Source organism: Mycteria americana, chromosome 18, assembly GCF_035582795.1.
Source record: "Mycteria americana isolate JAX WOST 10 ecotype Jacksonville Zoo and Gardens chromosome 18, USCA_MyAme_1.0, whole genome shotgun sequence".
NCBI lineage: Eukaryota > Metazoa > Chordata > Aves > Ciconiiformes > Ciconiidae > Mycteria > Mycteria americana.
Genome location: NC_134382.1, coordinates 3,107,293 through 3,116,487, shown reverse-complemented (window position 1 = coordinate 3,116,487; position 9,195 = coordinate 3,107,293). Strand labels below are relative to the sequence as shown.

The following is a 9,195-nucleotide window of genomic DNA, read 5'->3' as shown; positions in this document are numbered from 1 at the left end:
GGCGGGGCGGGGCGCGCGCGCCTCCTCGGCGGCCGTTGGCGGCTCTGCGCGCGCGCGCTCGCCGGCGCCTCGCGGAGGCGTTTCCGGCGTTTCCCGCCTCCGCCCCCTGAGGGCGCTGAGGGGGCGAGAGCTGCTGCCGCCGCCGCCGCCGTCACCTCAGCCCCTGGGCAGGGGCCGCTCCGCGGCTTTCTCGCCCCTGTCGGAACCGCGCGTACCTGCCAGATCCGGTTCTGGAGTGCTGCAGCGTCGCGTCTTTGCTACGGCCTCTTGCTTCGTCCTCCTCCCGCCGTTTGTGATTCCTCCAGTGCCTGCCTTCGCTTTGCCTCAGCCGCTTAGTCTTTACCCCCGTCACTCTCATTAGCCGTGGAATTTACTGCCCGGCTCAATTACGCTAGTTCCATCGCTGAGATCTGGCTGCGAGCTAGAGATTATCTGTCAAAACATGCTAACAAGTTCTCACTTGCGGACAGGATCCCTTTTCTGGTGTTCGTTCACTTTGCTCTGTTTCAGGGAGCTTCTTTACCTGTGCCTCAGCTGCCCGAGGTGAGGGTTATCATTGCAAGGCAGAGGCGTGACCCACACTGGTATTTTCACCATCATGGTTATTTCAGCTGAGAGGTAATAAACGGAAGCTCTTTCTGTGTACCTCTTGCTATGCTCTTGCTCCAAGTTTGTTTCTTTGTTTTCTTGGCTAGGCCTGTGGGTGTGTTTTGGTTTTTTTTTTTCTTCTTCCCCCAGACCCCTCTACTTTCCCTTCACCTGAGTTTAAGGTACAACTCCTCAATTCCCTTCCCTACCTATTCTTCTTTTCTTTTCTGCCATAAGTATGCTTTCTACAGGCTGTGTCCAAATACGCCACAGAACTGTTCATCTGCAGTCTCTTGCCCAGGCAGCTTCTCATTGTTTTCTGCACCTAATCCTTACTCGTGTGCTGCCAACCCCTCTCTCTCTCCAGCTGTGTTTTTACAATTTGACAACTGTACAGGCACTAACACGTTTATTTGGGCACGTGGTACCTTTTATCCCTCCTGTGGATAGGAAGCCCCTCTGTGAGCACTTTTAGAAGCACTTTGGACCATTCAAAGCACTGTGGAGGTGTCTTGTTTCTGCAATGGTGCCTTGACTGTTTCTTGTCTAAGCTTTCTCCAACTTTTTTTTTCCCCCTTAGGTGGCTGCTGTGACAGGGTACTACACCTGAGAATGTCACCTTCCAAAGCCAAGCTGTTGTGACCAAGGCCCAGCCTTGCTCAGTGGCGTCTTCTCCACTCCAGATTATCTTTGTTTTCATACAGTGCTTTGTCTCCTGCGCTGAACAACCCTGGAAGCGCCTTGGCCAGATGGCTCCACTTTGCTAAGCATTCCTGCCTTGCTTGTGAGTGTGAAACAACAACTGTGCAGCTGCAGAAAAATGTGTTCTTTGGCCTTTCCCCCCTTGCGGTGCCTCTCTGGCAGGAGGGAGGGAGTGGAAGGTGGAGGAGAGGGGAGCGAGAGGGAATGTGCTCCTTTACTGCCGGCTTTTAAGACACCAAGAAGGGGAAGATGAAATCACCCCAGCTGCCCTCCCCTCGCTCACTGCAAGCCTTTGTGCAAAACCCCAGCACCTGCGTTGGCTGAGCCACAGAGCTACACTGAGATGCAAGCAGAGGAGGAGAAAAGCTTTTGTTGTCTCTTTCCCTGTTTTTTTATCTCAAAATCCACCCCAGAGGGGAGCTGCGGGCCCTGCACGTTCCTTAACAGCCACACGCTTGCCTGACCACCGTGGGCTCTTGTGAAAATACCATGCCTGGGGAAGGCAGCTGCATCAAACCCCACTGCTCAATCTCCTCTCCCCTCCGCCCTGTTTTTTGGGTGGGCTCGCGTCATTTGTGCCCCCCTCCCTGTTCCCTCAGTGCAGGGACTGGCAGCAGCGGGTGACGCTGGCAGGAACCTGTGACCCGGCACCTTTGAGTGAGGATGCACAGGAAGAAAGGAACAGTGCAGGAGAGGGAAATTCATTGTCAGGGAGTCTCACTTCAGTGCCGGGCTGCTGTCAGAGTCGAGCTGTGATTGTGTAGAGCACTATCATAATCATAAAATACTTTTAATAAGTACTAAGCACTTTTAGTAAGTACTGAACGCTTTCAGTGCCTTTCCTGCCCCCCAGGTAGGGGGGGATTCCCTACCAATCCCCCCAGTAGGATTCCAACTGGTTTGTGTATTTTTTTCTCCCTAAAATCATTCAATTTGATTACATCTTTCTGCAGCCCTAGAGCTTTTACAACTTTGCCTACAGCTTTGGGTTTTGACAATACACTGCAGCTTGCAGGTTAAACCAGATCATTTAGACATATTGCTACTGTTCCCAAGGAGTAGCTGTAAAATTTGCATGTCAAGAGATTTACTTGAATAGATCTTACAAGAGATCCACCCCGTATCCAGAGCAATGCCACGTGTTCTTGGTCTTCTGTTAGAAACGAGAAACCTGTTGCGCTTCTGTTTTAAGTACATCTGGTCACAGAAACTCCATTCCTAGGGTCACAAGCCCCTCTCAACTTTCTTACCTTACACCGACTCATATTTTCCCCATTTTGCCACATTTTTTTACTTAAAGTGAATGCTTTTTGATTTAATAAGCACTGCCCCTGTGTTGCTTAACAGCCACCTGCCACATATCCTACAAACCACAAGATTATTATTACCTTTTTTTACCTTTGTGCACCTTATACATTGAAATCGGCTTCTGCCGACAATGTTCTTGACCCCGCTGGCTACGTGAGCGCAGCGTCCTTGTGGCCAAATTCTGTTTTAATATTGGCCCGCAGCTCCAAACTTCAGCTCTGACTATATTTAGGCCTTGCCTCTGGTGTCGTCACCCCATGTTTTTGGTGAGTTTTTTCCTTTTCCATTTTTAACTCAACTTTTGCATTTGTTTCTATCAAGACTTTTAGAAATTTTTGGCCCACAGCCCGCCTGGCTCAGGGAGAATTTGATCCTTTTTCCATTTCGTCCCGTGTCTAATCCCCAGCAGGCTGGGGAGCTCCTTCCCTTTGCCTCGCTCTTTCATCCCTAAAGCTTCACATTCTGCTGCCGCTTCTTCAGCTTTTCGTACTTTAAAAAACAAATATTCCCTGAGAAGCCATCGTCAAATTTAAATTGGGTAGCACGTGTCTACCGCTGCTTACCTTTAGATCCGTTTATCCCTGAACGTGTATCCGAGGCGAGTTATTTTGGTCCTGCTCGGGCAGGACTCTTGCTCTTTGACCTTGAAGTTCCCATTCAGCCGGTGGAATGCCTGGCCGTGAGGGGACAGTTGCTGTTTTCAGCTTGACCTGGTGGATTTGCACAGGAAGTGGTGCAGAGTAGAACTGTCCTATAACCATCACAGAATCAAAACATTTAATTCATGTCAGTCTCTCACATCCATAATCACTTTCCACTTTTAGAGCCACACACAAACTTCCAGAGGCCTTTTGCCTGCAGCAGACAGAAGTACTAAGTGGTGAAGGAGTTCTCTGTTACACAGCAGCGTCACCCTTCCCGCGGTCCCACACGCAATTCTTGTCTTTATGCTTGAGCTGCTTTTTACTTCTGGATTTTTTTTCCCCTTTACATCTCCAGCAGACATATGGACTTTTAGAAGAGACGCGGTGATGTCCTTTAACCACAATTTTCTGCTTTGTTGCTGGTTCACTTCACCAAAGACGCATGTCCAACGATCACCAGAAAAACTTACAATTCTCTTCCAATTCATACGTACTCTTTTCAGTGGCAGAGTCCTACTGTCAGCCCTGTATTTCTGTGCAAAAATCACTCAATTTCTGGTTTCAACTAAAAAATGTGTATTCCCTGCCACTTTGTGGCCTTCCAGACTTCACCTTTGATCTCTCTATTCTTTATCAGCTTCCTAATAATTTTTTCTCCGTGCTTTTCCCAGTGTCGCCCTGCACCGCCTCCCAGCTGATCTCTCTGCTGCCCCTCTAACAGCTACCCTTAAGGCCAATCCGGTTAGGTTTATCTTTTCAAACCATTTCCCTTTTTCCAAGGGTATTCTGTTCATCAGTGCACCCATTTTTAGATCAGTTCCTAGCAAATGAATAAAAACATACTTAAATATACCAAAGTTTGCTCCATTCTGGAGCAAATATAGGATAGAAATGCCACTGGAGCTGACAGAAATTTGGAGCAGGGAAATGTTGTGGACTAAGCAGCCTCCCTAGGCTGCTGCTTTTCTAGAGACACTCTAATTTGAAATAGAACCTTATTGCTAACGAGGCAGATGCTATCATCACTGGGAGACCAGTGGCTGGAAGTTGCGATTTTTTTGCTATAGCACTTTTGGCATTAGAGTAGTGATTTCTTTTACACAAAGCAGGCAAGTGGAAATGACAGCTCCCCGAAGCCAAGAGAAGTTGAAGTCCACCAGCTCGGCGTTTCACACTGGGACAACACACCTCTCCTGAAGCCGCGTGTCCCCTCAGTTAACATCTGGCAGCGGGAGTTTACTAAATTCCTTTGCTCTCCAAGCCAAACACCGCTTCAGATTAAAGTTGGTTAGTAGCGGGCTGCAGCACGGAGCACGCAGCGGCTGTTCCCCTTGCCCAGGCACGTAATAACTTACTGTCAGTAACACCTCCCAGCTGGGATGCTTTTGCAGCTACAAAAAGCTCATTTTTGGCTGCCACGCATGCGCCGTACACCCCTGCAATCAGCAGCATGCCCGGTGCATGCAGCAGCCTGGCTGGACTCCGGCCTCCGCGCTGGTCCTGCAGCTGTAAGAGAGCAGCGCCCTGCCAGCGAGCCTTGCTGGGAAGGCAGAAAACCTTTGGGCTGGGCAGGAATTTAAAGCGTTTTTGGCGATGGCGCTTGCTTGAAGCATACGGTCAGCTCTAGTGCTGGCTCCCTCGTCTCTCCGTGGGAAATCTTGTTGACTGGCTTTTCTTTGAGATGGGTCAGCCACAGCCCAGGCTCCTGCTCAAAATATCCACCTTGTGATGGAGAAGGCCTGAAGAGTCAGATGTGTTTCCTTGGAGCATGGGTAAAACACTCAACTCCCCTGTTTTGCAGAGAAGTTGTGTGAAATTCCTCGCGTTTGATGATCATGGTGTGTGAAAACACCCAAAGCAGGACTGTGCAGCAGAACAGAGCTGCGCGCTGCGCCCATCACCATAAATTCACGCAGCGGTGGTGCTGCAGCCCTGCAGAGCGCTGAAGAGGCCGAGTGCCCGCTCCCTTCTCAGGCCAGCCGCTTTTGGTGAAGTACGCGGTTTCCCAGCACGCTCGCACAAACAGGAGGTGGCCGGGACCGACAGATTATTCACTTTAGGCCATCTTTAATGGCACAGAGCATTTGCACCAGGCATTGTTTCAGAATAGCTTAGTCTGCAACACTGAAATGACCGATTTTCCTTCATGGGTGAGACCCGAAGGTACCAGCTACGTCCGCCAAGATGATCTTTTCAGCTCCCTTCCAGCTGTTCTCTGCAACGCTGTGATAAAACACTTTTAACAGCGCTCCACTCCACGTTTGCTAATGCTCCGTACCCCGCAAGCTTAGTAAACCTCTGCTTCGTGACATCTGCTATTAACCCTTGCAGGGAGCTGCAACAGGACAACCAAGCATGCAAGAGCCAGGCTTTACTGTTCCCTACGCTCACTCAGTAATACAAAGCTTTCCTAACTGAAAATGTAGATTGCCGTCCCCAAGCCCCCTCTCCCCTTTACCAATTTGCAACCACAGCACAACCATCCCCGCAGCTGGCACAGCGACTGCACCCTTGGACAAATTCCCCTTTGGAAAATACTGAATGGAGCGGGAGCTGTTTTATTTCCGTTGCTGTTTCAGTGCAATTTCGCAGCTGGAAATGAGGAAGAGAAACCAGTGCCACATGACCAAAGCTTTCCACAGATCATGGTTGGGCATCCCTACAGCAGCATTTAAATAAGCGGGAGTTATTTCAGCAAACCACAGTTCCATGATGGTTACCAACAGTGGCGAGCGGAGCCCCTTGGAAAATACGAGGGTAGACAACTTTACGTTTCCTTGGGTATCAGCAGGGATTTAGTCACACTGCTGGAAGCCGAGTGGGCTAATCGATCTCTTGCTGCGGTTGCTTGCCCATCACCGTGGTTTTCCTGCAGCGGCTCCTTGCGGGTTACCTATCCACAGAGCTGGGCTGGCAGATGGGCAGCCAAGCAGGACCCTCTGGGCTGAAGCCTCCTCATCCCCAGGCTCCATCCTATGGTTGTTGCAGCTTGCACGTGGCCCCCAGGCCACATCAAACCGTTGCTTGGAGTTTCTATCAGCGCACGGTGTCTTGCGCAAGCCTCCAGGTTGGCACCTCATTAAAAGAAAGCGGCGTGCAAAGAGCTCCTGCTCCTGCTGACGCTGCTTGGCTGAAGATGCCGCTCAGCTGGCCTAGGATCAAGTAGCAGCAGAGGCCCAACGTCTTCCCAAAAGCAGAAAGGCCGAGCTCTCCCTGCCAGACCGACTGTGTAAAGTGGGAGCTCAGAGCGCTTGCCAGCCTGAACATCTCCCAGTGGCTTCAGCCCCAAGCAGCGCACGGCAGCGCTGACCAAACTCCTACCACGCAGCACCTCACCGCCATCGCGTGCCGACCTGCGGCCAACAGCCAACTCGCCTGAAGGCGGTTCAGTGCCGCAAGGCCAGAGGTGTTGGATCTGAGGGCATAAGAGCGTTCTGGGGCGGATCTGATTTTGGGCTTACTGCCCCCAAAGCTAAACCCTCTTGCGCCTGTAAAACATATCAAGTGAGTGCCGCCAGCGGCATGGTTGTACAACTTTTCTGCTCTGCAGCGAACAGTTCTGACAAGGCATCCAGCTTCAGGTCCCTTCGTCTGTAAAAACGACTCACGCTGGAACGAAACACAGCAGGAACAATCACAGCCACCCTTCTGGCAATGAGATGCCGACATCTGCAATTGGTTTTAAATGTTTTCAGGATACTCAGCGAATTAACGGGACTTTTTAGAAGCTCTGTTTTTCCTTTGTCAGAAAAAACGATCTATAGGGTTGGAACCAAAAGCTCTGCAGATTGCAGGAACGCAGCAATGACCAGTGTAAATTACTACTGGCTTAAACCCACCTCGTGCACACGAAAAACCCTCTCTGCAGAGGAATCCCTTCTCCCAAGCCTCTCCTGCCGCATGGCCTCTTTGGCTACCAGCTCCTGCACCAGGGAATGCTGATCCCAGGGAAAAGATTTTTCCACACACCAAGGTCTGCTCCTAGACCCGAGGCTTCTTGAGAAAATAAGGTTAAAACCTGAACATGTTAACACACGCAGACAAGAGCACAACGTCTGGTATCGGTGCAATTCCATGACCTCGTTCACAGAAATGGCTGATCCATTTCTGAAAATGCTTTCCTAGAAAGAAACCAGCCTTAGGCAGACACCTGGCCTGAGATTGTCTGTTTGACTTCTTCAGGCTTTGGGTCATTTTCAGCAATGAAGAGAAACGGGGACGTAAGCGATGCATCTGCTCCTCCTTGCCTGTGCCTTTGATAGCGCGCACAGCCTCAGCACAAGAAGGGCTCCCAGCAGCGGAAACGGCTTCTAATGCAGCTCTTTCCTGCCAAGCTGCATTAACTCCTGCCATGTTCACAAGCCTGCCCAGAAGATGTGGTTAAAAGGCCTTATAGGACCAAGACTGGGAAGAAAAAAAAACCCAACACACCCAAACCTTTAGTATTCTTGGGGGAAATTTGCTGTCCTCCCTGCTTAGGCTCTGCTGTAATGTTAGGTGGGAGTGACCACAGCTCACCTCTCCTCACTTAGGGAAGATGATGCTCCCACAAATCACATTCCCACGGGAACCTTTCAGTGATTTATCCCCTCTTCCGTTTCATATATCTCTTAGGTTTTTTGTATTTTAATGCCCTTCAGGAGATGTTGCAAAGATCTTCCGGGAGCATGGGCTGCATCCTGAGGAGCCACAACTCCCTGCAAACCCGTGCTGATCTAGGAGGTGACTGAAAAGCAACCACATCTTGGTACGGGTGCAGGTAAGCAAGCCACACGTGGCAAACAGTGCAAGGGGAGCAGAGGAAGCAGTTTTGGTCCAAGACTGGTGTCAGATACGCTCCTTGTGGTGACATCTGTGGGAAGCTGAACCTCAAGGCAACATACCCACAGCTGGAGACCTCAAGGTCTTGTGCATAAACTGCTCACAGCGCTCCACGTGAAGCTTAACTGATCTAGCTTAAGAAAATGCAAAGCTTGCCATGCTGCAAACCCATCTTTTCAGAGCCTTTGGGCAATTCTGAAAAAACCCTTAAAACCTCTGAAAACTCTCTTCCTGGCATTTGCAGGACACCAACAGGGCAAGTTCTCACCCCCCTGGAACATTTAACATTAAAAGGCTCAGACAAGAGGGGACAGACTTTCTGATCTCTCCTCTACCCACACGCTCACTGTTCCCACGCTCTCCAGCCAAGAGTCAAGCTCCCCAAATTCCCCTGCCCCAACACACTTTGATTCATGTGGCTGTTCAAAAGCTCTAGCAATTTCTTCCTCATTCAAGGCAATTGAGAAATAAATCGTAGTCCTTGCACGGCGCAGCTCCCAGCGTCACACATGCACGTTCCCAGCAGGGTCTGACGCTGCCCATCCTCCGAGGGGCAATTCATCAGGTGCACACACCGACTTGGCAAATATTTGGCCTCATTTACATACAAACTCGCATCCATTTAATTCAACTATTTAACTGCTACAAACCATCACGTACCCGCTCACGTTCTGGCTCAGAAATGACTTTTGCAAGAAGAGCACCCACGCGACCTTCTGCAGAGGTTTAACAAACACACCTTGAGACCCGCCGGGTGGGGGTTTTCCGTGCGGATGAGCCTTTCGGAGATCTCGAGAGCACCCGTCGCCAAACCGCTGGGCCCAGCTGCGAGGCCGGGAGGGGAAGCAGCTGAGGACGAGGAGTCACTGGATGTCGTACAAGCAGATACATACATATGCATATATTAAGGGTGAGAATATTTTTTCTTTTTTTTTTTTTTTTTAACAAAACATCAGAGAAAAGTGTTTTATTGTTACTAAAAAAAAAAAACAACCAAACAATGCTCTAGTGTTTTAGGCCATGGATTCTCTAGCTCAGACTCATGGCGTGGAACACATGTTAACAGGGAAAGCGTCTCGTGGACATCTCCCCTCCAGCCACAACCAGGCACCCTCCTCTCTTCCCCTTGGTG

At 50.1% G+C, this 9,195-nt stretch overlaps 1 long non-coding RNA gene across 2 annotated transcripts; it reads left to right on the top strand.

Annotated features, from left to right (window-relative positions):
• The first annotated feature begins 91 nt into the window (after positions 1 to 91).
• LOC142418599 (uncharacterized) lies at positions 92 to 9,178 on the top strand. 2 transcript variants are annotated; one of them, XR_012778330.1, is made up of 4 exons: positions 92 to 618; positions 1,169 to 1,378; positions 7,886 to 8,001; positions 8,590 to 9,178. It is a non-coding gene; the product is annotated as an uncharacterized LOC142418599 (long non-coding RNA). The 2 variants fall into 2 exon arrangements; XR_012778329.1 differs by having other exon boundaries at positions 7,886 to 9,178.
• The last annotated feature ends 17 nt before the right edge of the window (positions 9,179 to 9,195 follow it).